The sequence below is a fragment of the Salvelinus sp. IW2-2015 genome, unplaced genomic scaffold (assembly GCF_002910315.2).
Source record: "Salvelinus sp. IW2-2015 unplaced genomic scaffold, ASM291031v2 Un_scaffold2655, whole genome shotgun sequence".
Classification (NCBI taxonomy): Eukaryota; Metazoa; Chordata; class Actinopteri; order Salmoniformes; family Salmonidae; genus Salvelinus; species Salvelinus sp. IW2-2015.
The window spans coordinates 87,627-93,390 of record NW_019943962.1 but is presented as its reverse complement, the minus strand read 5'-3'; the positions used below and the strand labels follow the sequence as shown (position 1 = coordinate 93,390).

The window sequence follows — 5,764 nt, the reverse complement described above, 5'->3', positions numbered from 1 at the left end:
CGGTCTGAATCAGTCTATATAACACACGGTTCTAAATCAGTCTGTATAAACACACTTCTAAATTCAGTCTATATAACACACTGTCTAAATCAGTCTATATACACACTGTCTAAATCAGTTCTATATTAACACACTGGCCTAAATCAGTTCTATATAACACACTGTCTGAAATCAGTCTATTAAACACACTCTGAATCAGCTTAACTCTGAATCATTTATAACACACTGTCAATGTCAATCACACGTCATCATTACTAACACCACTGTCTATAAGTTAATCAGTTAATAACGTAATCTATCACTATGACACACTGCTCTAAATCAGTCTTTATCATATAGTCTATACACCACTGCTCATCAGATAACACACTGCAATGACACACTGTCTACAATCAGTCTATATAACACATCTAAATCAGTCTATATTACCACACCTTGTCTAATCATTGAATAACCACCACTGTCTAAATCAGTCTATATAACACACTAAATTCAGTCTTATTAAACACACTGTTCACATTCAGTTTATAACCCACACTGTCTAAATCAGTCTATATAACACACTGTCTACATCAGTCTATATAACACACTGTCTACATCAGTCTATATAACACACTGCTGTTAGAATCTTAATATCACAAACACAACTGGAGGTATAATCAGTTTCAGCAAGACCTGCTCCGTTCCTTCTCTCGACAGTGGAAGGTGCCGTGCCCAGTTGATAATCACCCCAATAATTGTCTAAAAACTGAACCTAAACTGAACCTATACTGAACCTAAACTGAACCTATACTGAACCTATACTGAACCTAAACTGAACCTAAACTGAACCTATACTGAACCTAAACTATACCAAAACTGAACCTAAACTTTACCAAAACTGAACCTAAACTATACCAAAACTGAACCTAAACTATACTGAACCTAAACTATACCAATACTAAACCTAAACTGAACCTAAACTGAACCTAAACTGAAACTAAACTGAACCTAAACTGAACCAAAACTGAACCAAAACCTATAACAACAGATGAAGTAAAGTATGACGGTAGAAAGGGGGAGAATGGGGGAGTTGATGAGGAGGGGAAGTGAACAATACATCATTATATAATCACTGATTGTGAATGAAGAACAGGATCATTCTATTGTACTGATTCATTGTCATTTTAATCTCTACATGGTATGTATCCAGTCCACCAACTCCAAGCAGTCTTATCAGTCTACTCTGGCCTGCTTAGAGTACACAGTGGGAGCGTGTGGAATTTACAATGGCAGGAAGACCAAGAGGAATGGATGCACATGCTGAATGAAAACAACTCAGATGGATGAAAGGAATCATGACATCTCTGATCATTCTTCTGATTCTGAGCCTCAGCCTGAACCTCAGAGGCCTATGACCCTACGCCCCCGAGGCCTATGACCCTACGCCCCCGAGGCCTATGACCCTACGCCCCCGAGGCCTATGACCCTACGCCGCCGAGGCCTATGACCCTACGCCCTAAGGGAGAAGAGAGTTAGCTAGCTAGCCGACATTCACATTACACTAAGGAGAGAGAAGTTAGCTAGCTAACCCAGACACACCATCTACCTAAGGAGAGAAGAGTTAAAGGCTAGCACCACACACATTACACTAAGGAGACGAAGAGTTAGCATAGCTACCAGCACAATACACTAAGGAGAGAGAGTTAGCTATGTCACCACACACATATTACACTAAAGAGATAGTTAGTGTAGCTACCACCACATTACACTAAAGACGAGTACAGCTAGGCACCAAGCACATTAACACTAAGGAGATGTAGCAGCACCAACAACATGATAACAAACTAAGGAGAGTTATAGCTATGCTACCACCACACATTAGCATAAGGTGAAGTTAGCTGAGCTACACTAACAAATTCACTCAAAGGTAAGGAAAGTGCTAGCTAGCACACACCATTACATAAAGGAGTGTTTCAGTAAGCTAACGCACACACCGATTACACTAAGGAAGAGTTAGCAGCTACCACCACATTACCGACTAAGGAGTAGGAGAGTTAGCTACACTACCACACACATAACACAAAGGAGAAGACGCTAGCTACTACACACAATATACACACTAAGGAAGAGTTGGCTAGCTTAAGCCAATACTACTAACACAAGGAGAGTTTAGCTAGCTACCACAGCACATTACATTTAAAGGATAGTTAAGCTAGCCTACCACAGAATACCAAGGGATTACTAGCCAAAAATTACAACTAAGGAGAAGTTTAGCTAAGCTACCCACACACATCGTTATACATGAAGGAGAGTTGCTAGCTACCACAACACGATTACACTAAAGGAGAGAGCTTAGCTTCTAACCACATCACATTCCAACTAAAGGAGAAGTTAGCTAGCACCACACACATACACCTAAGGAGAGAGTTAAGCTAGCTACCAACACATTACACCTAAGGAGAGTAGCTAGCTACGAACACCATACACTAAGGAGAAGAGTTCTGCTATGCTACCGAAAAACCATTACACACAAGAGAGAGAGTTACTAGCTACACACACACATTACAACATACTAAGGAGAGTTAAGCTAGCTCCCACACCAGACACTAAGGAGAAGTTAGCAGTCACCACACTACATTAACATAAGGAAGTTACGCTAGCTACACACTCTACATTACACTAAAGGAGAGTTAACTTAGTTTACTAACACATTAACAGTAAGGAGAGTTAAAGCATAGCTCCAACACACAGTTTACACTAAGGAGAATGCATCCACACACAGTGAAGTGGAGCTAGCTACACACATTACACTAAGGCGAGAAGGTGTAGTCAGCTCAACAAGTGTGTTCACATGGTAGTGTGGTGTTACTCTGAGTATCCATGGGATGTGTGTACCTTGTAATCCATGGTGATGTGTGACCTTGTATCCATGGTGAGGAGCCCGTACCTATATCCATGGTGGATGTGTTTACTCTAGTATCATGTCGATGTTGTGTACCTTGGTGATCCATGTCGAATGAGGTGTACCTTGTTCCCATGGTGATTGCCCGTGTACCTTGGTATCCTTGAGTGAGGTTGTGTAACCTTAGTATCAATGTGTGTGTGTACCTTTGTAACTCCATGGGTGGTGTGTGTGCCTTGTATAACCAGCCTGTCCAACCCTTGTATCCATGGTGAGTGTGTACCTTGTATCAAGGTCGGGCAATGGTGGTTGTGTAACCTTGTAATCCATTTGGGTGATGTGTGTATCCTAGTATCTCCGGTGTCTTCCGTGTGTGTACCCTTGGTTAGTCCAACACGGTGATGTGTGTACCTTGTATCCAGTAGGTGCAGGGCCAATGGTGGGGTTACTTGTGCTATCACTGATGTGTTATCCTAGTATCGGTGTGTACCTGTATCACGTTGTAGTAGACTGCTGTCTCAACGGTGATCGTGGTACCTTGTACCTACGGTGATTGTAGTGTACCTGGTTGTATTCATGGTGCAGGCCAATGGTGGTGTGTGGACCTATGTATCCACGGTGATGATCGTGTACCCCTTAGCTACATCCACGGTCAGACCTGCTGTTGTACCTTGATCTCACGGTAACGTTGGTGTTTGGTATCCCTATGTGGTGTTTATCCACGGTGAAGTGTGTTCTGTACCCTTGTATACCAGTGATGTGGCAGCGAACTTGTATATGGTGAGGGGCAATGTGGGTGTACCTAGAGTCATCCATGCGTAGTGTGTACCTTGTATCCACGGTAGATGTGTGTACCTCTTGTATCCACGATGATGTGTGTAACCTTGTATCCATGGTGGTGTGGTAACCTTGTATCCACGGTGATGTGTGTACCTGTATCCATGGTGCAGGGCCATGCTACCTCTCAGCCTGGATCATCCTGGTGAGTGTACCTTGTATCCATGGTGATGTGTACCTTGTATCCATGGTGATGTGTACCTTGTTATCCATGGTGCAGGGCCATGCTACCTCAGCCTGGATTCTCATGGTGAATGTGTACCTTGTATCCATGGTGATGTGTGTACCCTGTACCCACGGTGATGTGTACCCAAGGGGGCTGTATCCATGTGATGTTGTACGCCTGTATCCCACGGTGATGTGTAACCCTGTATCCATGGTGATGTGTTACCATGTATCCATGGGTGTGTGTACCCTGTATCCCATGGTGATGTGTACCTTGTATCCATGGTGCAGGGCCATGGCTACTCTCAGCCTGACCTCATGGTGATGTGTACCTTGTAATCCATGGCTGGATGTGTGTTACCTTGTATCCATGTGATGTGTACCTTGTATCCTGGTGGCAGGGCATCTACTCTCCAGCCTGGATCTATGGTGATGTGTACCTTGGTATCCATTGGTGATGTGTCGTATCCTTGTATCCAATGGTGAGTGTACCTTGTATCCATGGTGCAGGGCCATGCTACTTCTCAGCCTGGATCTCATGTCGATGTGTACCTTGATCCAGGTGAATGTGTGTACCTTGTATCCATGGTGATTTGGTACCTTGTATCCATGTGCAGGGCCATGCTACTCTCAGCCTGGATCTCAATGGTGATGTGTGGTACCTTGGTATCCATGGTGAATGTGTGTACCTTGTTATCCATGGTGATGTGTGTACCTTTATCCATGGTGAATGTGTGTACCTTGTAATCCATGGTGAGTGTGTACCTTGTATCCCATGGTGATGTGTATCCTTGTATCCATGGTGCAGGGCCATTACTCCTCAAGCCTGATCTCCTGCAAGTTTGGTGTTTCCTTCATCCTCTTTCAAGCTCCATAAAAAAAGAAGCTCCTTGTAACTCCGGCAGGTGTCCTCAAACTCCAAGGTACACCCTCCTCATCCTGGACACACACACACACACACACACACACACACACACACACACACACACACACACACCACACACACACACAACACACACACACACACAACACACACACACCACACAACAACACACCACACAACCACCACACACCAACACACACAAAAAGTATCACAGACTAACATTTACAGTGAGGTTTGTAAGGGAGCATGAAAGACCCTGTAACCGATAAAGACTGACTCCTTGTAGTGACATTCCTTAACCACTAGAAAGTCAGACCCCCCCCTCCAAGATAACCAGCTGTCATCTACAGTCTAATAAATACAGACAGGGCCTCGTCAGACACCCCCCTCCAAGATAACCAGCTGTCATTCTAACAGTCTAATAATACAGGCAGGGCCTCGTCAGACCCCCCCTCCAAGATAACCAGCTGTCATTCTGACAGTCTAAATAATACAGGCAGGGCCTCGTCAGACCCCCCCCTCCAAGATAACCAGCTGTCATTCTAACAGTCTAATAAATACAGGCAGGGCCTCGTCAGACCCCCCCCCTCCAAGATAACCAGCTGTCATTCTAACAGTCTAATAAATACAGGCAGGGCCTCGTCAGACTTCTCAACTGGCCTACCTGGTTAAATAAAGGTGAAATAAATCAATTCTAACAGTCTAGTAAATACATGTGACATATGCTTTCGATAAAACTATAATTAGGTTGTGTTTTATGAAGGTTTTAGGTGATATTAGACTACTCACTGTCAGTCTTTTTCAATAGGATTTATGACTTTATGTTACATGTAAAACGATGAAACACAAAACAACAAAAAACATTCAAGTGTTCAATACGTTTGATGGCGTGTCTTGTTACCACGTATGTGTTGGAACACGGTAACGCGTTCTTTTATAACGACACCATTATAATAATTACCCACCAAGAGGCGCGGTCAACAAGACCCGGTCAA

The 5,764-nt window shown here is 43.6% G+C and overlaps 1 long non-coding RNA gene across 1 annotated transcript; it reads right to left on the bottom strand.

The window, feature by feature from the left end:
- Positions 1-3,278: 3,278 nt before the first annotated feature.
- LOC139025432 (uncharacterized) lies at positions 3,279-4,037 on the bottom strand. Its single transcript, XR_011477014.1, has 3 exons — positions 3,984-4,037; positions 3,768-3,817; positions 3,279-3,295 (listed from the first exon to the last, which is right to left on the bottom strand). It is a non-coding gene; the product is annotated as an uncharacterized lncRNA (long non-coding RNA).
- Positions 4,038-5,764: the final 1,727 nt, after the last annotated feature.